Source organism: Lycorma delicatula, chromosome 2 (assembly GCF_047948215.1).
Source record: "Lycorma delicatula isolate Av1 chromosome 2, ASM4794821v1, whole genome shotgun sequence".
Taxonomy (NCBI): Eukaryota; Metazoa; Arthropoda; class Insecta; order Hemiptera; family Fulgoridae; genus Lycorma; species Lycorma delicatula.
This window is the reverse complement of record NC_134456.1, coordinates 97911377-97938279: the sequence shown is the minus strand read 5'-3', so window position 1 is coordinate 97938279 and position 26903 is coordinate 97911377. Positions and strand designations below refer to the sequence as shown.

The following is a 26903-nucleotide window of genomic DNA, read 5'->3' as shown; positions in this document are numbered from 1 at the left end:
TCATCTTTAAACCTAATGTTTGTCTACGAGACAACTTTCCAACAACTGTACAACTACGTACTTTCCTTAGCGCATTTTAAATCCTTTATCTTATATATTTTATCGGATATGTATGAATATATATATATATATATATATCTTTATTTATATGAACATTTTATTGTCGGTGTTTGTCGAAAATCTCTTTTCATGTACTTTTTTTAATACGATATACTTCTAGTTACTTACTTAGAACCAACTGTAATTAAACAAATTGTGAAGAAAAAACTTTATCTTACACGTCCAGTTGTTAGAACACCGGAATTCACCGACAGTTTAAATACTGGTGATCCAGTAAGATTTTCGTAATTTTAAGCCACCTATATTCAATTACGGTTGACATTTTATGTTTTTAAGTTTCATTTATTTCAATTGTAATAGAGAGCTCAATTTGTTAAATTCAATACACAATGAGCATCTTTTTTTCACAGATCCACAACTGCTAATTTCCGTTTCTATATTTCAATAAATAATTTTTACTCGTTTCATTAGATTAACGTGGGAAAAAATATTATTTAGAATGTCTTAAATATGCATAAAATGAAAAATAATTAATGACAAATTCCACTGCCTACTTAACGGACAGCAATACATCAAAGATAATATAAACTTAATTAATATCAAGCATAGAAAAGATGAAAAATGAAATCTATACATGCAAATATATGCTCTTACTCACTACATCTGTCTAAACTTCCCCTCTATGAAATCAAATCACGGAGAGCAACTGTTTACATTTAAATCGACATCAGGAAAAAAAATGAAAAAAATGAAAAAAAAAAATAAAAACGAGGTCGTTAAGTGTGCATCAAAATGGGTAAGTAAAATAATTAATTATGTCAAACAGAAATAAAAAAAATAAAAATTCGGTATGGATTACTGAATTTTTAAAGCCAAAGTCACTAAAGGTCGCTCCTGCTTTTCAGCATGATATCTCGATTCCATATTCGTCAGAGATGAAAGAGATTTATTTAGTAGTGTAACAAATACGTACAAACAAAATCAGTCATAACATATATACTACCGCTTGGTCAACATCTTTAATGGACATTCTTAAATCTGACAGAATATTAATCCGGATTATTGCGGCCATTTTGTCGTCATATTAAGATTTAACCTGCCACCATCCTAATCGCTCAACTGGTTTTGAAAGCAACTTTGGTTTACGGTATATAAAACAACAAAAAATCATAAAATTAAAAAAAAAAACTTATTTTAATATCTCATACAGTAGAAGAAAATTAAATAAAATAAGAGTTATCTATTTTATAAAGTAAAAATCAGAGAACTAATTTTCAAATCGGAAAAAAACAACTGAAATCAGAACTAAATCGACTGTTAACAACCGAGTTGGATTCTCTTTTTACCTTCTGATGTTTACGAATGAAAGATATGACCGAAGGTAATGTATATAAACCGCGATCCGATAAGCCGATAGGACATACAAAGCAAACAGTAAATTGAAATGAAAGCCTAAATATACGGGTGATTGAGAGTAACTACACTCCTGACATCAAATTTAATTTAATTGATACCCAAATATAATAAATTAATTTCATCAATGCTAAAATGAATTTAAAAGTAATAGGTTATTATAATTTGACTAACAAACGAACACACTAGAGTTAGACGTATACAAAATTATTTTTTAAAAAGTATACTGTAAAAATCGTATTAAAATCAAAATCGAAGTCAAAAAAAAATTTAGTTTATATTATATTCATTTAAAAACGAAGCAAAAACGCAAAACACTTTTTTTTATAAATAGGCTTTTTTCAATTTCCATAAAAATTAATGTTAAAATTTAAAATTTTCGAAAAAAAAGATTCCAAAATGTATAGCTATAATTTTGTACCAATATAGATATTAACTAAATCGTCATACCCGTATATTTCTGATCGTTTAGATCACTTTAATAATGTAAAGACAAAATTCATATTCGACAAAAATCAAATCGTTCATTTCGACAAAAATCGATAATCGGATGAATTAACGAAACAATTTTTTCATTGAATTACTCCGATGGGGAATTAACATTAGTTTTAGAAAAAAATTCAAAAATTGCAGGAACAAATAAATATAGAATATATAGGAGATTTATTTTTACTTTCCCGACTAGCACTATAGCAGAGCTGTAGCTTTAGAACGGAAAGTATTGTAATCGGTCCAATTTGGGTATACGCGGTTTTCACCGGATCTTGACGTTTTGACACCTAAGTAACCTAAAATATCGGATGGAAATTTTCTACATGTTAATGTTTGTATGCACATGTGCGTGATCAGTGTCGCACCCTTTATATCTCCCGAACCACTCGACCGATTGTAACTAAACTCGGTCAGATTGCTTACATATTATATATAGGGTATTGAGCAGTTAAAATTTCAACTTAAAAGGTGATGAGACTGTAAAGCAAGGTCATCATCATCTCGAGATTGCGCCTAATTAAGGTTTTATTTTCCTTAGGCACATTTGTTAACAATTGAAAAATAATATTTCAAAAAATTCTTGTTTACAAAATCGCCTCAACCACTGAAAATGCTCTAAATAAACTATTGGCTAAGCGGGTATACTGCGTCAATAGTATCCCCTCTCACCGCAAGGAGCAGAAGTTTAGCACTACCGTACAGGTGTTGAAATAGTCTGCTACGTTGTGACGTCACATGTGCACGGTAGAATTAAATAAATGAATAATATTTAAAGAGTAAAAACGTATTTAAACTGGCCGATAGTACCGCCAAAACCGCGAGAATGAAATAGAGTATGCGCTTTAATTAGAATCATTGAATAAAATAAACAAAAAATATTATATTTAAATAAAACGATAAATATTTTAAATTAAGTTGTGTGTGTTTGTGTAAGCCGTACATCAGAAAAACGCCGAGTGACGGGAAATTCCTACAACTGTGTTGTCAGCTTTATATTTAAATCCTACCATAAATAGTCAAAATTTATATGTCAGGCACGTAGCTAGGATTTTTTTCGGAGGGGCTAAGGGGGCTGCTGCTGATGATGATGATGATAATAATAATGCATTTTTTTATATTGAAACGGCTTTTTATACCTTATTGCATTTGAAAGATACAAAATATATGCTTTGCTTAGAATTAATCACTTATTACATCATTATCCCTTATAACATCATTTACTACGCAAATAAGAATCATAATGTTAGTGAATAAATTTTTCATAATCCACATTTATACTTCACACTGACCATTTACACCAATAAAAGTTATGAATTATTAGAAAGCTAGTAGTCGATTTTTCTTTCTCGCCATAATATCTAATACTTTATCACGATTATAATATAATAATAATCAGGATTAATATCCTATTATAATCAGGATTATCAGGACTAATATATCTATGCACTGACAAAGAAACTTAATCTTCCATCTCCCGACTTGTTGCACGCAATCGTTTTAACTCTCTTCATTGTGGAGAACGAGCGTTCGTTAGAACATGTTGTTACCGGAAAAGTCGCTAACAGTTGCAAAAGATAATGGATATTCAGCAAATACGCGTATTCGTTATTGCAGCGAACTAATATTCAATCAATTCTAGATCGCATTTCAAATTTAATGACTTTATCTCCTCGCACCAAATAAGATACTCCGCTTGCAGTACAGATTCAGAACATTTATTATCATAAATAAGCTGAACCGGGCAAAAGAACTTTAAAACCTTTGAAGATTTTTGTAACGTCGTCTAGCTGCCTACGCATGTGTTTCGAATGCGATAAGCAAGTGTTGCATTTCTTGCTTGCGGGAAATCCCCAGTAATCAATTATTTTTATTAGTAATGCGTCAGAGCGCGGCGTTCACACGTCGAGTAACGGCGTTACTCTTACACGGTTGAGGTATATAGGGGGATTAATGACTAGAAAGATGATTATGTACCGATTTATCTCAAATTTTGTGAAAATACTATTGATATTTTATACATTACGAAAATTGTAAATGCTAAAAATGGATTTTTTGGACCCAACTTACTAGATTTAACGCCTGAATGGTAACCCGGCTGTATTAACAAACATGAAGCCATTTTTTCATTGGAGAAATTGGATGAAATATCCTGTAAAATCGGACTCCAAATTTCTTATGAAAAAACACAACAAATGACACCAAATCGATTGGAAGATTCCCGCTAACACGATAAGACAAAATCTTACAAGCCCCCAACTTCAAGTACTTGGAAGAAACCATCTGACCCACAGGACTGAATACAACATCCAACACAGAAGAATACTCAAACTCCAAAAGGCGTACATGAATCACTACAAAAGGGCAGTGTCTCGCAATGCGAAACTACGACATTACAATTGTCTTACCAGAGGCCTTGATGCAGCAGAAACCACAATAACTCTGATTACCATAATTTTTGTTTCCTAACATGCGATAAAGCATTTAATCTGTTTTTAATGCTGAAAAAGAATATAAACTCAGAATCTTTCAATCAACCACAATTTTTGAAAAATATTTTAATTAAAGGATCTTTTTCCTTTTTCAACATATTATTAGCATTTTAAGCTCCTATATTGTATTTTGCTAGCTCATTTTTATTAACTTTGTTAACATAATTTGTAAGGCATAAATAAACAACACCAAGACAAAGAATTAAAACATATCATAGTCACATATTATCATATCTAATACTGAAGAGTGAGCCTTCGTGCAGAAGATTAATGATTCTGTGCAGCTGAAAACACAGCTGCGTTGTTTGTATTAAGCATTGAATTTAGGAATGAATTTATTTTGTTCAATCTTATTGGTGTCTTAAATTTTGTTAACAGTGCAGTTCATAATGCTTCAAAATTCTGTAAATGATGTGGATACCTTTTGTTACGTATGCGGTGTGTTCACCGTAAAATCAAATAGAAAAAACATTACACTTAATTAAAAAAAGCACATCATTTGTACTTTCAGTGTAAAATTGGTGAACAGGATAAGACGTGGGCTCCTCATATAGTATGCACAAATTGTTCTCTATATTTAAGTGGACGGCTGAAAGGTACAGGGAAGGCTTTGCCATTTAGTGTATCTATTATTTGGCGTGAACCAAAAGATCACGTAACCGATTGTTACTTGTGTTTAACAAGTATGTCTGGAATTTCAAAAAAAAATCTAAATATACTGTAAATTATCCTTAGTTGTAATTTGCAATTAGACTTGTACCTCACAATGAAATTATTCTAGTTCCTGAGCCACCTGTGAATGTACGTTTCGAATGCAGCGATGAAGAATTAAACAGTACTGAAGAAGACAACAATGATTTTGATTTTGAATTATCTTCCAATAAGCCATATCTTATATCACAAGATGAATTAAATGACTTGGTTAGGAATTTAAATTAATCAAAAAATCAAGCTGAACTGTTAGGATCGAGAATGTTGGAATTTTAAAAAAAAATACAAAGATTTCGGGCTTTCGAAGCCGACAAAAAGAACTTTCTCAGTACTTTATTGATGACAATATAAATATTTCAACGTATAGTTAGCACTTTAAGCCCATATATTGTATTTTGTTAGCTCATATTTTATTGTTTAACTTTTTTAACATAATTTGTAAGCTATAAATAAACAACTTCATAAACCTGCGGACTGGCGCCTTTTCATAGATTCGTCCAAATATAGTTTAAAACTGGTTCTACTGCACAACGGTAACAAATATACTTTGATACCTCTTATGCTTATGCTTTAATCGCTTATGGTATTAATTTGAAAGAGACATACGATATGATGAAAGACGTTCTTGGAAAAATAAATTATGAAAAGCATAGCTGGAAAATATGTGGTGATTTGAAAGTTATAGCTATTTTGTTTAGGCATGCAGTAAGGCTATACTAAGTACATGTGTTTTCTTTGCGAATGAGACAACCGAGCTAGGTATAAACATTATGTTACCGAAGAGTGGAAGAAACGAGACAACTTAACTCCAAATGGAAAAAATATTATTCACGAGCCCTTAGGTCAACCCAAAAAAATATTTTTACCCGTTCTCCATATCAAGCTAGAACTAATGAAAAATTTTGTAAAACAAATGAAGCAATGTACCGGATTTTGGACATCAGGCAGAAATCTCCGAATGTAAGTGAAGGAAAAATTAAAGAAGGAATATTTGTTGGTCCGCAAATAAGAGTTGGTCGAAGATGATGTTTAACTAGATGTTAAATAATATAGAAAGTGCAGCTTAGGCTTCATTTAAAGACGTTTGCAAAAGTTTTCTCGGCAAACAAAAATCTGACAATTACCACGACATTGTTACTTAATTATCAACTTCTTACTTAATACAGAGCTATGGGATGTAATACGTTTATGAAAATACATTTCCTCAACTCACATCTGGATTTTTTCCCTGAAAACCTCGGAGACGTAAATGACGAACGTTTCCAAGATATTTCGGTGAAGGAAAGCCGCTATAAAGAGAAATGGAACACTAACATGCTAGCCGATTACTGTTGGACATTAATTCGGGATGTGCCTGAGGCTAGTAGTAAGAAAATTATCAGCGAAATCATTATAACACAGGTATGGCCATGCAAAATTATAAATTTTACAGATTTTACCTATATTTTTCCTTAATTTTTTTTAAGCATAATTTATTAAAAACTAAGGGTGGTAGAAAAATTGTACTTACCGATTTATAATGTACGCAAAAAAACAATTCAAGAAATGGTATCACACTTAGAAAAATATTAAACATTTTTTTTTTTGTCTATCAGTGATAATCAGAGGTATGACCAAAATTCATAAAATTGAGAAGTAAGAACGGAAAATCGTCAGGAAATTTCACGGTGCGGTCCTCAGAGACGAATCCTGGATCAAGTGACCCACAAACTAATTAAATTAAAACATAGATTCCATCAGCGACAAGTTCAGGAAAATGCGTCTACTATTCTACGGGCACTTATGCAGGATAGGATGGGATAGACCGCTAAGAAGATTTTCAACATCATCAAGGCAGGTAAGTTGGAAGTCCATTTGGATGAACGAAACACAAGACGACCTGGAACGACTGAACATCTCAGAAGACGAAATCATGAACAGAAAGAAGTTTAGGAATGAAATTAGAAATAAGAAAATTGAACAAGAACGAAAAAGAGAAACGATAGGAAGAAGATGGACGGAAGAAAGAAAGAAGAAACATAGTGAACGAATGAAGATGTTTTGTGAAGAAAAGAAAAGAGAAGAAAGTAAAGCCGTGACTGGCTGGAGTTCACGCGCTCTCCTGAATGAGGGTAATCGGAAATAATAATAATAATAAAGTGATCCACGAACGGCTGGGGAGAGATTTCCTGCTCACTTCTGTGCTACGGTAAAAAAAAAGCCAGATTGTATTTTTGGGGAACAAAATTAAGACGTAAAATTGTATAAAGTCTGATCTGAAGAATTGAAAAAAAAAAATGGTTTAACAACTGTATTTTTAGTACTTTTCCAAAAATGTTGGGTAAAAAACAAAAGATTAGCATCAAAATCATATTATTCTGTTTGCCGTAAAACAACTTTATTACTGTAAAAGGTCTGTACCTAGTATGAAAGTATACTATCCTGTTACAGAATAGTAGGCAGTTGATCGGTCGTTAAAGTGGTCTTTCTTAAACTACTAGTATATATTACTAAATTTTATAATTTTTGGTCTATAGCCGTTTACATTGTTGTTTCATTACCAATAATAGGTGGCGGAGATTGACTTTAAGTTTAAATCGCACTATGGTTGAGATAACTAGATGAAAACGATATGAAATAAATGACACAATAACAATGCATTATTTTAAAAAGTTAATAAAAAAAAGTTGTGCAATAAAATTTAAGTAACTTAAAAAATAACTAGTATACAATAAAAGGGGTTAATAGAGAGTTTTCTGAGTTTGTATAAACATAAACTACAGATTTCTTGTAGTTAAAATTCTGTATTTTAAACCAGTTCATTAAAAAAAATACTTGAAAAAACCAAGTTTAACATTTATATATAGTAATATTTTTCAAAGAGTTATATCATTGCCGATAGTTAACAGTTTAATAAAGAGATAAAAGGTCTTATTCGGTAAGAGGTCATAAATCGATATCTGTCTAATTTTATTGCCACTTTAATTCTATTCTACAAAATTTGATATCATTTCTATTATTTGTAAAAAAAAAAAAAAACAGAGAAAAGTCCCTATTTTGTTGATTCCTTTTTTTAACCTAACTTAAAACTTACAATAACATAAAAATTAGAACAAAAAAAATTAAAAATAAACAATTAATTGCATGTATTTTTTTACTTTCCTCTTTTTCTGTTTAGCCTCCGTAACCACCGCAAGGTATTACTTAAGAGGATGAATGAGGATGATATGTATGAATGAGAATCAAGTGTAGTCTTACACAGTCTCAGGTCGACAGTTACTGAGATGTGTGGTTAATTAAAAACCCAATCACCAAGTATCCACGATCTAGTATTCAAATCCGAATAAAAGTAACTGCCTTTACTAGAATTTGAATCTTAGAATTCTCGATGACGAGTTCAGCACTATACCAGCAAACAAATACACACACACACACACACACACACACACAGAACAAAAGAAAGAAAAATAGAGAAAGTTAGATAGGTAGATAGACAGACAGACAGACAGACAGAGAGAGAGAGAGAGAGAGAGAGAGAGAGAGAGAGAGAGAGAGAGAGAGAGAGAGAGAGAGAGAGAGAGAGAGAGAGAGAGAGAGAGAGAGAGAGAGAGAGAGAGAGAGAGAGAGAGAGAGAGAGAGAGAAAGAGAGAGTGAGAGAGAGAGCAGGTAAATAAAATGTTTATTATAATTAAAAGTAACTAATATTACTCTCACAAAAGCAGTGGTAAAATTTCAAAATACATATTTTAGTGCAACATTATTTTGGCCGTCGGCCAAAGCTTGCAGCAAATCGATTTTATTGCTTTGATCATAATTATTTTTCGTTAAAGAACAGCGAAAGGGGGAGAGAGGAAGAATATATATAAATAATTCCAATTTACAATCACAATTAAAATGATTAATTCTTTTCTCATCCATAAAATGTAAAATTTATATATGTCAAAAAAATTATTTTTATTTAACGCTTCACTTACGTAAATCTGAAAATAAAAATTCCACGTCCGCTTACCTGCAAACAAACAGAAGAAACGTATAAAAAAATTACTCAACACAGAAAAAAAAATATATATATACATACAAACAAAATAGAAATAAAAGTAATTTAATCATATAAATTATTTTAATTCTTGGTAAAAAATTAATTATACAGGAAATATACAAAAAAAAAAAAATATAGAAAAAATATTATTATAGTAAATCAACACAGCAATACAAAATTTTATGGATAAATTTATAATTTCTGAAAAAAAATAATGATCTTGCCCAAAACGAAATTCTTTCTGTTTTGTAAACGCTTCATTATGTTACCTATATAGTTGTAATATTGTCATCTTCTACAAGTTAGAAAATAAACAAAGACCGCCTAAGAATCTACACACTGTTATTTTTAATTCTTACATACCGTTATAAAAAAAACATGAAAACATTTCTAAGAACTAAAAAATAAATAGTATTTAATTATTGATATTATATGGCCTACAAAAATGGTAATAAATATTTTCCAGTAGAATGATATTTATTTTTTAATAAAAACTTTTAAAGTATTAACATACCTTCGGTTCCGTAGTGCCACATCTAGATAAGAAAAACAAGATATAATAAAGATAAATATTCCCAGCTGATTATGACAAGATAAGCCGTCACAATTCGAAACTAAACTTTTTTCTGTTTTATTAAGTTACGATCTTTATTTAAATCTCAAATTCCACTACAATTTAACGAGCGAACCTTTATATTGTTTGTATATGAAATTATTAAATTACACAAACTATAACTGTTACTATTATCTAAGGAAAAAAGTAAGATTTTATCGAAATTATAACAAAAAATCGATTTGGTTCGAAAAATTTTAGTAGAAGTAAAATTTATTTAAAAATCAGTATTCTAAATTTATACCCGAACTATAAAACGTTAAGATTACTGTTTAAAATAAAACAGATTTTAAGTTTATAAAAAAAATTTTACTTTAAAAAATAAAAATTTAAAACATATTTGCTCTAGTTACTTTAAAACTTAACCAACCATTTTTCATTAAAAATTCATAATTAACCGCGTTTAATAAATTAAATATAAACAAACGTTCTCTCTATCTATAAGCCGTACAAATTTACGATTCTTCAAAACACTGCCAACTCCATAAAAGTCTAAATTTATTGAATTTGCCAACTCAAACATTTATATATATATATATACACACACACACACACACAAAACAATTTGTTTATAAACAATACATAAAAAAAATTAAGATGTTTCACAAACATTACATTCCTACATCAAAAGAATTATCAAGATACCCGTCCAAAAATTTTACCTAATCTAGCAACGAATCAAAATTCAAACATTCATACTACATGATTTACCAAGTAAATCACAATAAATCGAGTTATTATCACTTTTGCATTAAGGAGGAGTGACTTTTCCCGAGTCAAGGACTCGCAGTGACTGTACAATTGTGGTTAGCTTCCTTCGGTTCCTCGCCAAACGTAGAGCGGCCGAAGGGATTTAGTAGAGTAGGAACCCGGGCGGCTAGGTCCGCCTGGACAGTCTGATTCACCGAAGGTAGGCGCTTTGGCAGCGAGCCACAGTTAGTTAAAAAGAGGTGTCTTTGATTGTTGAAGCTGTCGGCGGAACGGCTACTGCACTACCGACTAGCATTGGATGCCATGCAGCCGTGAGGTGTAGCGGCGTTTTGACGAAAGCATATTCTTTTTTTCTTTTTCCTGTTTAACTACGGTATAGATAATACTTCAGATGATGAATGAGGATGATAAGTATGAGTGTGAATGAAGTGTAGTCTTGTACATTCTCAGTTCGACCATACCTGAGATGTGTGGTTAATTGAAACCCAACCACCAAAGAACACCGGTATCCACGATCTAGTATTCAAGTCCGTGTAAAAATAGCTGGCTTTACTAGGACTTGAACGCTGGAACTCTCGACTTCCAAATCAGCTGATTTAGGAAGACGCGTTCACCACTAAACCAACCCGGTGGGTAGACGAAAGCATAATAGAATGAGCAGACGACATTGTCGGTGGGACATGGGACACCATGCAGCCGTGATGTGTAGCGGCATCTCAACGATAGTTTGTTGGGGTTTAATAAATCTAGCCGAGTTCACTAAGGTAACTAGGACTAAATTTCGTTGTTCCGATCAACATTTTTGGTGGTATGTTGTATTGTTTTGCCTCGAATTATAAGACATTCACGAAATTGGCTCATAATAAATAGAAATAGACGCGGGGTTCGCGCTTCCGCGAGCTCGGTTAGCTAGTTCAGAGGGATACGATGTAGGACATTCAAGATGTCTGGACGAGGCCTACAGCGAAGGCAATAAGCTTAGTTATTAAATTACCGATGCAAATGTCTACCGAGGCATTTACATCGGTGGCATTCGAACAAGGAAATTCATAATAAATCAAACCGCCTTATGTACGCGAGGAAGTCAAGCGATTCGGTTCACATTACTAACAAGGTTAGATAATCATGTGAGCTATCTAGCACTAATCTCCTAGACAACAGCGAGAATGTCCGGCGACTCAAACGCCTTCACGAGCTGGATCTGGGAGAGTCTTAGGCTCTGGGACGACATCTCCTGTGATGAATATCTTCTCTATAAATAATGAAGGGTCTAAATTCCTTTCATAAGCATATCATGTTACAGTTTGGTTTTTCTTTTCCTTTGTCTTGTAATATTATTTAGTTTTTCTATTTTCTATTAGGGTTTTACGGACTTTTGTACTTTTTATGAAGTGGATCACAGCAAGTGGAATTATACAAATGAATTATGTATTTATATATTATCTTATATCTATATCATAAAATTATTATGCAAATAATTTAATTTCAATAAAATCATTATTCTTAATAATTTTATTCATTGGAAATCTCTCATCAAGCGATTGTTGTAATTTTATTTACTTATGGCTCCTTCTTGGAAGGGATTGTAAATAAAAAAATTGTGATAAAATAAAATCTGATGTAGAAACCACATGACTTCCTTGTACGCTTATTAAATTGCATATACACATTATTTTAAAATGGAAAATACATCAAATTTTATTTGATTAATAACTTCTGATATTTTTTCTTTTTTTTTGTGTTATTGAATTATTCATCGTAAATTTTTTTACAATGACAGGTTAATAATTTATTATTGCATCAATAAATTTAAATAATCTGATATGGAAACCACATGACTTCCTTGTAAGCCTATTAATTTACATATACGCATTTTTTGCTGTACTTTATTTAAACTTATTTCATTTTAAAATGAGATACGATCCTCCAATCCTTTAATAAAGTGGACAATTACACAATTGCTGAAATATTAGTTTTTATTAATATCAAATATTTATACAATTATTAATTCAACAATCTTACATGAAATATTAGGATAGAGTAAAATTCCCTTTACCAATCGTATTACTACACGAGTATTATTCGTATCTTCCTGGTTGCTGATTAACAAAAGTTTTAGATTTCCGGTGTGTCGTAGAAACAAACGTAAATAATAATTGAACTATTCCGTTTAGTGAACTCCTTGTGTACCGGTTGCAAATGTTAATTTTGACTTAACGGTTTAAAATACTCAGTTTTTATTATTGAATTATTTGGTGAATAATCAAAATTGAAAAAGAAAATCATACAGGAAAAAGTAAGACAACATGAAGAAATATCTCAAAAAACGACAAGAAGATTAATATGAAGGGGAAGAAAATGTTAACAACGAGGAAAGAATAAAAAGATTAAGAGAGAATGATGAATATAAAGAGAGAAAATTTGAAAACTAGAGAAGGTATACACAAATTAAGATCAGAAGAATTAAATCAAGCCAAAAAGCGATTAAATGATTGGCAACAAAAAACAAATAAACGAAATGATGATCAAATCCGACTTAGGGAGAATATTGTCCGACAATATCAGAGGAGTAATAAACTAGAAGATAAGAATTTTTTGCAATTTATTAAAGATCATATTCTGCAGTTTACTTTAATGAAGATAAAATTAAACAGAAATCCCAGAATAATTAAACTAGTAAATCCAAAAATAATACGATTCTAAATTATAATTTTCAATTAATATTAAAAAAAATCAGATGTTTCACCAAATCTATTACGTATACACATATGTAATGCCTATTACATTACATTTACACATTTTTAAAAGTACGTAAAATTTTATTTCACTCATTTTTTTTATCATTGAATTATTATTTATTGTAATACTTTTTTTTACAATCACGGATTAATCATTATTAAATCAATATATCTAAATAAAAAAAAAGAAAAGTTAAAAAAAATAAAACAGAAAGAGATGAAGTCTGATTCGAGCCGATGTGCCTTCCCTTTAAGATCAAAATACTTCATTAATTAAAATTTTAATTTTAATTTCGACTGCAATCAAAAAGGAAGGTACACAGCTAAATGTTACAACAGTGCTAAATCAAAAGTTTCTACACCTACAGCTAATCGTTTTTGAGTTATGCGAGATACATACGCACATACAAACAGACGTCATGCCGAAACTAGTCAAAATACATTCAAAGATGATAAAAATGGATATTTCCGTTGAAATATGAAAACCGAAATTTTTCGCGATCACAGTACTTCCTTTACTTCGTACAAGGAAGTAAAAAGAAGATTTATTACAATAAATTGCAGCTCCTAATCCATTTAACTTCCCGGATTTTCCAATTACACTTCGCTACGAGAGCACTTAAAGAAGTAAAAATTCTATTACGATAATGCAAAAGTTAGAATACCGGGCTTATTTTTTTTTTTTCAAATTATTTTACTTACACTTTATCTTTCATAATTATAATAATTATTCATTTTAATTTTTTATTGTATAATTCTACTTGAATAGAGAACTTTACGGTAAAATAGTAAAGTATTTTATTTAAGAAGATTTAACGGGAATTGAAAAAATATATAATCAGAGTTAAAATTGAGGAGTTTTTAATGTGTTTTGATATCAATAAGAACTCAATAACTGACTGTAATCAATTCTAATAGACTGAAGATATTATAAAGCAGATTAATATTAATTAATAATAATAACGCACTAAGAAGTAAAAATACTAACATAAATTTATTTCTATTTTACAAAGGAAAAATAATATCTGTTCCGAGTAAAAGTTTTAGCGATTTAAATCTATTACGTAGAAAATCTTGTCAAATTGATGGCTTTATATATTGATGATCAAAAATATATGGCAATGCAGAAAATATAGTAAAGACAAAAAATAAGTTGATGTATGCGAGAGTTCTAGTCCCTCAGCTGCTCGGCTTACATCTATTCCATCTCAGATCCAATTTGGATATTTGCTTACAGGGTTCTTGCATCAATCTCTCCTCGCCAGTCATACAGTGTGCCTGACAGACCGACCTCTTCAATCCAGCGGCATTGTTTTTTTTTGTTTTTTGTTTTTTTATAAAACCAGTGAAATGTAATACCTGAAGAAGAGTAAACAGAACTAAGCTTAGCTACCGCAGGATAAAATCTTTCTAAATACAAGAGAAATACTTTCACAAACGATAAAAAGAAAATATCAAATAAGTCGCTTAAATTTCAGTAAGGTATTAAAACATATTTACGTAATTCATACACCACTGAGCCTGTGTAAAAGTGTAATACAAATATATATATATATATAAAAGGAGTTTTCAAATTTTAACCTGACCGGGATTCGAACACAGGATCAAATATATAAAGGAGAAATGCTATCACTTTCCCATAGACGACTCCAAATCAAATTAACCAGTTTAATCCGAATGTAAAAACTACTAATTTTACACGTTAGGCATGATCACTATTCCTAAAATTTTTTTAATATATTTCTCAAAAATATACGATGATAAAATTATAAAATACTTATTTTTATGAAAAACAAAACTATTCTAAAAATGATTTTTCCATTTAAAAACTATTTTTCAAAAATTACAGAAAGGTTATGAATGTATCTTTTCCACTTTACAGGGATGTACTTTATCGGTAGCCACTTTAGAAATGATTCACGAGAGAAATTTCGTAGTAACGTAAATAGAATTTAAATATAATAAAGAAAACTGCAACACCTTAATAAATGCGTGGAATTTCGCTACTAAAATATCTATTTCAAACATTTGACTGAAATGTTTGAATAGATTTAAATGTTTGTTAGAAATGTAATTCTTGATAACCAAAAGAATTACTGGTATCGGTAACGACATCCCTAAGTGGTTAATTAACACGACTGTCGGCTATCATTATTTTAATTGTATTTTTTAGTGATTTTTTTTTAGTATTGAGTTCACAGCTTCCAAATATTTGTCAAAAATATAATTCCAGAGGTTAATATAAACATTAAAACAAACGTCTGGTTACGTAGACTTACGTATTTCGTTCTGTATACACAAAATTTCATTTTGTGGTTATGTGTAATTCTTGTTTGTTTTAATCGTATCTGTAGATAAATTTGCATGTAATCTGTCAGATGCAGTGTTTAGTGTCCTCATTGCGATTCAATTTAGGGGAGCATCAATTAATTACACTAACAATAACGGGGGTACGGGTTTAACAAAATCTTATTTCATCTTTTATTTATTTATCAATGCACGGAGACGGTTCAAAAAGACCATTCTGAGATCTCTGCTAGAAATTTAGAGTTTGTCCATCTTTTTTATGTAAAATTCGAATTAAAAATGATTTTTAAATAATTTTACAATTTCGTAACAGATTTATGATAAAAAAAAGAGCAAAACAAGCTAAAACAATAAAGTAACTACAAATTCGTTTAAAAAGCGTTTGGTTTGATTCGACTTTCATCTAAAAATAGTTATTAAATTCTATTACGGATGTATAACGAAGAAAAAGTAATTAAAAAGAAACAAAAAAATCTCTTATTATTTAAGAAACATCCATTTTATTAGTTAAAATATGTAACCCGCACGGTCAAAAGTAAATTTTAGGATTTAAAAAAAATATATACTTTGTAAACTTTGGAAACACCACTACAAGAAATATTATTTGCCTGTACATTACTTTACGTTTCATTATATACGAAAAATAAATTAAAAGTAATTATTTCCTATTGCGTTATTTATTTCCAGAATTAATAAAAAAAAACTAATTCGTAGATATTTTTTAAAAGAATTTAAAAACATTCCTTGCAAAATGTTTTTAAGAAACGGAACGGAACGCAATAATGGCGGAAGTTTCAATATTTCTTCCTGCAGATCGCAGAGTCTGGACAATGTCCCTTGCTGCTGTATCTTTCCACTATCTGACAGGTTTCATGAGTTACTTAGTGGCGGTTATAAATTTTAAGTTTTATTTATAGACGGATTTGGTGATTTGCGTTCCTATCCGTATGGACCAGCGTGAAATTTATTTTCTGGGTCTGACCGTGGGAGACTAAGCTTTTGAGCCTCGTACTCTCGGCGTGATTCCCCTTCAGTCCGTCCGCTGAAGTCCATTCGGTACTAGCACCTTATGGGCTAGCAGAAATACGCCTACCGGGGCCCTAGTTATTTGGAGGGAGCAATGCGCCCCCTTCTCCAGAGGGAGTCGCATGTGCTGACTGAATTAAATTGTAAGTTTTGAGGATGGTGGATAGATTGTAGATCTTTTATCTTCTTTTATGGCTGCCCTTCGCCCTGTTTCTATGCTGGGCTCTTCCACCAGGCTCTAGCCCGTGGCCGCATTGTGGGTCTTCTTTTGTTGACTTCTTTCTTGTTTGGCCTGCACTTTCCGTGAGTTGGCAGTAATCGAATTACACACCACTAACCTTAAGAAGTCCCGCGGCCCGGAAGGGCGGAACGGGGGAAAGTGCAGGTTTCTTCTTTCTTCGGTCTATGGCTGGTGGCTGCTTGGCTCGTTCCCTCTTCTTCTTTCTTAAAAGGTAAAAGGAAGTAAGGAAATTGCAACGGGGTTTAAATTCGCGGTCGCGGTTTGGGAGCGGCGATCGCCTTTATGTTTGAAGTAGTGAGGAGTGGAGTTCTTACGTAAACATAATTAATAAATCATCCAGACACACGTGTCCGGGAAGGGGTTGGAGTGCCTATGTTGTGTTGTGTGTATAATCTGAAAGGAAAAAAAAAATATTTTGTTTGGTAGGATAGGAAGGGAAACGGCAATAATTTCCCTAGACTCGGAGGTTACAACAAACTATCCTGTGAGTGGAGTTGTATTTTATGAAAAGATTTCTTCGTTCATCTTTTTTTTATTTTAGAACGAAGTATTATATAAGCAATAAAGTAAGGAGGTCTATAAAATTATGAAGTAATGTAGGGTAGAGCGGGTTTAAAACCACTATTCTATATTTTCATAACTAAAGAACAGACCTCTTAGCATAAACCCAATGAGTTACTGTGTATAGTAATAATACTCGTGTAGTTTATTCTTAATAATTAGATTATTTAATTTGAATTTAAATAAACTCACACGTTCAGAAAATCAATTATTGTTTTTTACATGTACTACACTTTTTACACATACACTTAAAGGATTAAAAGAAATATGTATTTAAATACAGTAATACAATAAAGCTGAATGCATACAAAAAGTACGTATAAAATGGAATTTTTATCACACGAAAAATACCAATGCCTGACCGGGATTCGAACTCGGAACCTCCGGATGAAAGGCAGAGATGCTGCCACTCTACCGCGAAGATCGGAAATTTAACAAACCACATTTATTGCAGTAAATTAGTTCTCGGATGATACGGATATTAATATACAAAAATATTACACACGCATCTCAATTTAAAATTTAGATAGATAGTAATTAAAATTACATTAAATCAAAACCAAAAATTCTACGTCAAAAATACTTTCATATATTTTATTTATTAAAAAAAAAAAATATTGCGTATTTTATTTCATTCACTATATTACAAAATTAGGTATTATAGATGTGTAGGTGATTGAAGAACAAGCCGTCATTTAAAATTTACAGGTAATGCCCGACTGAATGGTAAACGGAAGTGAAAATCCCTCTAGCCTAACTGACACGAGTATATTTTCATGAATTTTATCCGTTTACAGAAAAATCTATTTCGATAAACAGTATAAATTTAAAAAAATATAAAATAAAAAACAAAGATCACTGTTTATAAAAATTAAAAATAATTCATAAAACAGTATACCGCACTTCATGCAATTGAGCCCGCAAACAAAAACAGCGTAGTCATGAGTGTATGAAAGATAGGAATACGGTGGTAAAACTTTGTTATGTTGATCTTTTTAAGAGATTTAAGTGCTTTTGGAATATATGAATCAACCAACATAAATTTCCGAGAAAATAATCGCGTACACTCAAAAGCAACTGTAATATGAAATATGTACTTAAATAGAACGCAAAACAGTAAACGGCTAGGAAAATCTATATTAAAAAACCTATTCTTATAATTATTTTAAACTAAAACAACCAGAACAGTATTTTTAAGAAACAAATATTTTTTTTATTTTTACAAATACCGAAAAAATTACGACCACAATTAAAAAAAAAAGAAGAAAAGAAAAATGGTTTCCTTAATACTGAACCTTTATACTAATTTGTATACTGATTATTGATGAAGATTATTAATTTTTTTCACTAGAAATAAAATATTAATGACCAATTACAGATTTATAATGAGATTAGTTTTATTGTGTATGAAAAATCTGGAAAAGTATTGCATGTACCCTCCGGCTACGTCGGTAAATTCTTGATTACAAAAATAAGATTAAAGCATCAAAATTCCCAAATTTGAATGGAAAACTTTTTGAATTTTTTTTTGGGCTTCCTTACTCTGTGGAAAAAGTTTAGGAAAACTTTATTTATTTAAAACTTTATTTAAGTGATCCCTAATAAAAAAAATAATAATTTAAAAGAGAATGATTTGAAAACATTGAAGAAATAAAACATAACTTTTATGAAACTAATGAAAAAAATAAATCGCTTCTCATTTTAGACTGGATTATACATGTGCCAAAGATTTTATTTTTTTTCATTTTAGTAACCATTTAAGCAATGAAGACAAACACAAAAAAAAAAATTACTATTACAAATTAAAGGAATTAAGTACACTGCCTTTTTCGTATGGCCCCAAATGAAGTAATCTAGTGGCGTTAATTAAGGTGAATTTGGTGGCCAATCGACTGGCCAAAGTAATCCGGTTTAAGAAAGCATTCAAGTAATTTTTAGCTACTAAAGAAAAATTTGGCGTGGAATCATCGCGCTGGAATAGCATTTACAAACTAGTTTGTTAAGGTACATCCAACGAAAGAGCCGGCAAATTATTTTTCAAGAAATGAACGTATGCATCTCCCGTAAGGTTTTTATTGGAAACAAACAGTATCAGAAATTTGTCGTAAATAATGCCACACCAAACATTAATGCTGGTGATTTTGATACACCGAAGACTTTAAAAAAAATGTCTTAAAAGAAAGTTCAGCAGGTACAGAAAGAATATACTATTTTCTGTTTATTTTTCGTCTGTTTTACTTCAATAAAAAATCGATTTTTAAAGGTTTATTTATATTTTATTGGCTGTATTTACATTAATTTTCTCAAAATTAAATTCTCTACAAGTTTTATTACTAAATCTTCCGCATTTATTAGTCGTTTAAGAAAGCTGTTGTACTAAAAACCAAAAAATAACTTTTTTCGACACCGAATTTTGGGTTTTACGTCGGATATCTTAAAAACTACTGGAATTACAGTTCTGGTCTGTTTTATCTTACTTTCCAGCTCGAATAACATAAAAAAACCACATTACTCCTTAATTTGAATCCCAAAAATAACAGTAGGAATTATTCATTTTATTAGAAGAGTTGAAATCTTTCGCTAGACGTAACACGAAAACAAAGCCCATATAAAAAAATAAAAAACAAGTCCCGTATAAAAAAATACTTAAGCCAAATCTAAAGAAAAGTTGTATCGGAGATATAAGGCTAAAAGCAGCGCGACATGAATACATACTTTTTTTCTGTTTAAATGACTAGTTTGGCTCTAAAACGTAAAGATTTGAAAAAAACCCGATACCCAATTTTTGACAAGATCATTATACTTACCTCTGTTCTACAATGAAAATAAAATGTAAAGGCTCAATGGGATTCTTAAAGCTTACTTCTGTTATCTAAAAATGATAATAAAAAAATAAAGATTCAAGGACGATTTGGTAACAAGTAAAACCGTTACAAGATTCTCAGATATTCCTCTATCTGCTAACGAACATCGTTCTGAAATATGTTAAATGAAACTAAAAACATTTCATATAATAATATATGGAGTATGAATGAATAATTATTTTTTCTTTAATTTTATTTTTAAACTTTTTAACATTTGAAAAATATTTTTATTATTAAGAATAATAGGTTCAATACGGAAAGTTAAGAGAGAACTGGTTTCCTGTATATTTTTTTATACAGGCAAATAAAAGTAGAATATAAGCATATCAATTAAAATTAGTTTTGGCAGCCCATGAAGTGATTCACTCTGTTTACCACAGGAATTGGTTGTATAATGAACACTCTCAGAGAAAGAAATAAAGATAACAACTTTTAATCTTAATGGTTTCAATATGCACTACAACTGGGACAGTTACAGTAAAACCCTTTGTGCTATAAAAGAATATACGTCCAATCAATGTTTCTAGCTTAACTTTCTTTCTTTTTCTGTTTAGCCTCCGGAACCACCGTAAGGTACTACTTCAGAGGATAAATGAGGATGATATTGTAACATATGGCACCAAGACACAACACCAATTACAGTCAAAAATTAAAAAGAAACATCTAAAAAACTAATATAAGCTACTGATTCTGGAGTCGCCATCAGGAAATCTTCAGGAGTCCCTTCATAAGCTGTTCTAGGGCAAAATTCTGTGATGTGTTTAACGGTTTGATTTTCACAACACTCGCAAAGGGGCGTCGGTGTTTTACCCCATTTATAAAGAAAATAGGCGCACCTACCATGCTGAGTTCGTATTCTGTTTAGCGTTGACTACGTCTTACGTGGCAAGTCAAAACCCGGCGGCTTTTGAGTAACACATGGGATTTGGTTATTCTGCTTTGTGGTCCATTCTTAACGCCAGGTGTCAGTATAATATGAATGAAGTATAATCTTATACTGTCTCAGGTCGACCAGGTATTTTAAAATATTATTAACACAAAGTACAATGTGCTTCTAGCTACCGAAATAAAATTATTACCGTTATAAACGTTGTCTCATTCGAGAGGCAAAAATATAACATTTTCAAATCCGTACTATAAAATAGTCAAAAGTTGAAAAACTAATATTTCTTTTATGAAAAGCGGAAAGTTTATTTGTTTGTCTGCCTGTTTAAATGTTCTGGACGCGAGAAACAACAGACTGATCGCTTTCAAATTTGCAAAATTCATTTGTGTTATTCTAGGAAACGTTTTACGCCATAAACCGAGGCCGCTAGCCTTCTTGGGGATAAAGTCTTCATATGTATTTATTAAAGAAGAAATGAATTTAATAATTAAAAATTAAATTAATTTCAGTTACCGCGCCAAAAAAAAAATAGATCGTCAAGTTTTCCTCAAGAAGTTAGTACTATTATGTGATATGTAGTTTAGTTCCTTTTTCAGGTTTCCTTGAAACATAAATGAATAATTTAATTGTTATTTATCAGTATTATTCTCATAATCATGAGGGTAACGAACATTACGTCCTGGCTAGAAGGGAATGGCGAACAAAGCGAGCTCTACAGCCCAGAGGTCAGCCCCGTGGAGACCTTGGTTGGACTTCGGGGCTCACCTGCGCTACCTGGGCCTCGAAAGTATATGGGGTGGAGCACCGTGATGATAGGCTAACGACCGGCTAAATACATATTTATAAATATATAACTTAAATTTTTAAGGGATGCGCTTTTTTAAAAAGTTTTTATATTGTATTAGTTCCAATAATATTACTTTACTTTAAAGTAGGAAAAACCTGTACGGTAAAATTCTCAGGCCTATCCACCCACCTCATAAACAACTTCCCACTCGCTCAGTCTATTTCTTTTTTTAACTTAATATGATCGATCCTTCCTTTCTCACTCTCCATCAGCGATACACATTCTTCCACATCAAATTGCATGATTGTATGTTAACCGGTACCCGAGATTTAAATTCGAAAAGACGTCATCGTAGGGCGCGTGCACCAAATTTTAGTAACAAATATCAATTAATATTTTTACCGAAAGCAATACTTTTTTTCCTACATCCCCGAGCCGGACATCCAATTAAGTATACTCGACTCGGGGACGTGTCCTTTCCGGATCTTTTAATTGCCTGCCTCTAATCTCCAACGGAAGAACCAGGCCCGGCTATGCCGTTGCCGTTCCCAGCACCCCCCGCCGGAGACCGGGTCTCGGTCTTTCCTTTTGCCAGCCTCAAACCGACGGCGCAGGAGCCGAAGCCGCCAAAGCATATCCGGGAACCCACACCGCCGGCCGGGTCTCGGTCTTTTCAATCATTCACCGATATTATTTATTACATGCCTAGAAAGTATTAAAAAAAAGAAAGAATAAATACTATTAAATTAATTGTCTACGGAACTAATAATTGAATTGTTTACATAAAACGTGCTTTAGTTATTAATTCTAAAGATATAAGGAACTATATAAATGACAACCAAGTTGTTAACAAACAAAAAATTGTATCTTACCCCATAATTAAATTTTATTACACAAAAAATTTTTTTAAACAAAATATAATGAAATAATAAACTTTCTACATATATCAGAGGAACAGCCCAGTTTATTTTTAAAATGGGCACCAAATTTGGAATCTGTAAACATCTAACGATCAACTGAATTATGTCAAAAGCCGAAATTTCGAAGATAACCTCTGGTAAAGCCCATAAGGGATCGGAACGGAGGGGGGCGGGCGGAGGGTTTCTTCCTCTACGGTCAGGATTTCAAGTTGTATTACAAATTGAATGACCGATAATAAAGTTTTAAAAACATATATTGACGTTGTATTCTGCTTAGATGGGTGGTACACATCATTACTGGAAATTAAACAATTATTTAGGTGTCAAATTTACAATTATTTTGTTGGTGATAACAACTAATTAAAGAGTAAATTATATAAAATGTAGTTAAATGGGACATTTAAATTGTTTACTTATGTGAATACGGAAAAGTAGTTTATCAAACAATTAAATTTACTTCTTAATATTCTCATTCCACTAAAGCTACTGTATTATTATTACTCATTGAAAAAATAAATTCGTATATGAGAGAATTGTGTACGAATTCAACGGGCTGGCCACGTAGACATAGTATGTAAGAGAACGTTCATTCAATTCTATTTATAAATATTACCTATTTTTGTAAGTAATTTAAATAATGTATAATTCATTAACATAACTAATTTTTTTATGATAATTTATTACTCTGTTTTTTAATCAATTAACAATAAGCACAACGACCATCAATAACTAATTGCTAACACAAATTTAATACTTTATATGATAATTAGTTGTTCTTTTCTTATTAAAAAAGACAAAAAACCTAGTTGATACAAAACCGGTTTTTGAACACGTGAAATGGAAAGAATGTGTGTTTTTTTACGTGAAATAAGTGTCACATATATGCTAAGTTATTTTACGATGCAAAAGATGAAAATGAGTTTTAAATAAATCTACTGTTATTAAAATACAATATTGTTAAAAAAAAAAATAAATAAAAAAATAAAAATATTACCGTGGTAAAATACCCAGCTGTGATTAACCCCCCTCAAATACACACAGGCGACCAAAGTTAAATTCCGACTGCTGAAATAAGATAGGCACTAAATTAGTGCATAGTAACTATTAAAATACTTCTTAGTTTTCTCTCTTTTCTTTCTCCCTATCTATGTAAGCCTCTCACTGTCTCTCTTCGGTCTATATATATATATACGCGCGCGCGCACACATACTCACAATGACATGTTCTTTTTTTGTTAAGAATATATTGAATTTCAAACATGTTACCGTAACTAGTAAAAGTCTAATTATCATAATAAGCAGAGGTTGTATAAAGAAGGGCCTATCTAAATATATAAACTTTTTTTTCAACGGTAACACAATATTTGCATACGCCCAGAATAATTTTATACCGTAAATACGAAATTCAAGTACTTTTAAATAACTCATAGTTTATTATACATAAAAATAGAACGTTTAAGAAAAATTATTTCGAAAGTCGAATTTTATGTTAATAATATACAATATTATCTAAATTATTTTTATAGGATCTTTATGCGTAAAAAATTATTGACATGAAATATGCAAATTATATATAAATATATAATCTACGATTATATTAAAACGATTATTTGTAATAACGGTGCCAAAACAAACAAAAGAATAACAAATTGCGTAAAGAAATATACCAGCAATATATTCTAACAGATTCATTACTAGTTTCTCCTGTCTGTCGTAAGACGACTGAAAATAATGTACCAACTGTAATACGCTTCAGCTATATATGGTTCTCGGTTAACAAGCGTGATCACTCCTTTGACACTGACGACGTTTAGGAACATGTGTGTTATCTTCCGACCACGCGCTGAGATTTATAAGAGATTTGACATGGCTAACAATCGAATTTTACTTTGTGTAATCATGAAATAAATTAAACATAAAACAATTAGATTCATGATTCTTATACTCAAATTTAGTATACTCAAATTGAGGGCTGTTGCTCTCAAATAATTAAAATTAAATATTCAATTAAATTTTAACAGAATCTGTAATTATACAGCCTACTTGTAATAACATATAATTTCTTTTCGCAGTAACTTCGATTTAAGTAAACGAATTATAGAAGTTATACGTACGAGTAAAATATCTTGTTCGGTCAAATTAACACAACTCTTTCAAGGTAGGTGGAAATCTATTGAACGCTAACAAAATAGGTTTTCATAATAATGGAAAATGCGTTTTCCAATTCTATAAGATTTATCAGCGAAATTCCTAATACGTATAAGATAATAGAAAGGAGGAGCGTTGGATAAACATTTTTAATCGCCAAAACAACGCTGCCCGAGAGACTGTACAAGTTATCTCTCCCCTCCACCGTCTACGTGACCTTGGATACTGCTAATTCTTCCCTGGGCAATACTCGCACCGAAAATGACAAAACAGCGTTAATTTCGTCTCCTCTATCGCGCTATGATGTAAGTAAGACTATAGTGTATGTAATCCTGCAAACGGGTCCGTAGTATGCTATGGCCTCCCCCCCGCTATTCTATTAACATCACTCAGCGACTTCTCCCCACACCTGCAGACAAAGTAGTGTATTCCAAGTCACATCGATTAATTTGCAATGACTTGCGCCATATCTAAAATGAAGTCACTATTATAGTAACGAAATATGTTCTAGTAACTTATTTATTTATTTCTTGAAAGTATATGTTTTTTCGAGTACGTCAAACTAAGATTTTGATATAAATAAACAGTAATAATGATATTATGCAAAAGTGTATAAGATGAGTTGTTAAGCGTATGGCACAAAATCACAACACCAATTAGTCAAAAATTATACAAACATCTAACAAATTAATATAAGCTACTGAATCGCCATCAAGAAATCTTCAGGAGTCCCTTCATAAGCTGTCCTAGGGCAAACTTCTGTGATGTGTTTAACAGTTTGATTTTCACCACACTCGCAAAGGGGCGTCGGTGTTTTACCCCATTTGTACAGGAAATAGGCGCACCTATCATGCTGTGTTCGTATTCTGTTTAGCGTTGATCATGTCTTACGTGGCAAGTCAAAACACGGCGGCTTTTGAGTAACACATGTGATTTGGTTATTCTGCTTTGTGGTCCATTCTTGACGCCAGGCGACATTAAATCCTTCTTCTGTGGCAGCAGTTGCTGTTTTGAAGGTGGCTTTCTAGATCGAAGACGACCATCATTGGCATCCTCAACGTCCTCATGTATTGGTAGGTTTCGATTGCCCATAATCTTCTTGAACTATCTTACAAGAGCGTTCATACGGCGAAGGTATGGGGTTGGTATGTGGCTCAATACTGGGAGCCATTCCACAAGAATAGACCTGATAACGCCGGCAATCAGTCTGATAGTGTTATTAAGTTAAGCATCAATTCTATGAACATTATGGCTGTTAAGCCACACTGGCGCACAATATTCTGCAGCCGAGAAGATGAGGTTCAGAGCCGAAGTGCGCAGAGTGGAAGTCGATGCTCCCTACGTTTGTTCCACAGAGCTTATGTATAATGTTGTTTATTTATTAGAGACTATCATGTTATGATTTTCTGACGTGGCGTAGTTATTTTCGAAAATTATTTCTTAATAGCACGTAGGCATCAATTACTAGTATTATTTTGAGCTTTATAGGCCTACAAAACTACAAAATAAACAAATTAATTGTACAAAAAAAATAATAAATGAAGTATTAAAGAAACGTGAGTAAACGTAATACAATTAAAATCGTTAAATCTATTCGTTATATATAGATATTAAGTTCGTACCATAATAAACTAAGATTAAATAAATTAAAACGTTAATTCGTATCATATTTTACGAACGTAAAACATAAAATGATTTCATACAAAATAATTTATATACTTGCTCAAATAAATAAATGCAGTAAAATAAATAATTAATAATTAAATGACAAATTTAAATAAATAACTAATAGCAAAAATAAATGAATATGGTAGAATAAAAAAATAAAAATAATAAATACATGTCAGTATCATTTGGACGTTTTACTTTAACAGCAACCAGTAGTACGAGTTTCGCACGCCGGGTTATGTGTGGTGGCA

At 31.3% G+C, this 26903-nt stretch overlaps 1 protein-coding gene across 15 annotated transcripts in view; it reads right to left on the bottom strand.

The window, feature by feature from the left end:
* trol (terribly reduced optic lobes) overlaps nucleotides 1–26903 on the bottom strand; it is a 1106314-nt gene that overhangs the window by 519139 nt on the left and 560272 nt on the right. The gene's annotated exons all lie outside the window — the stretch shown is intronic.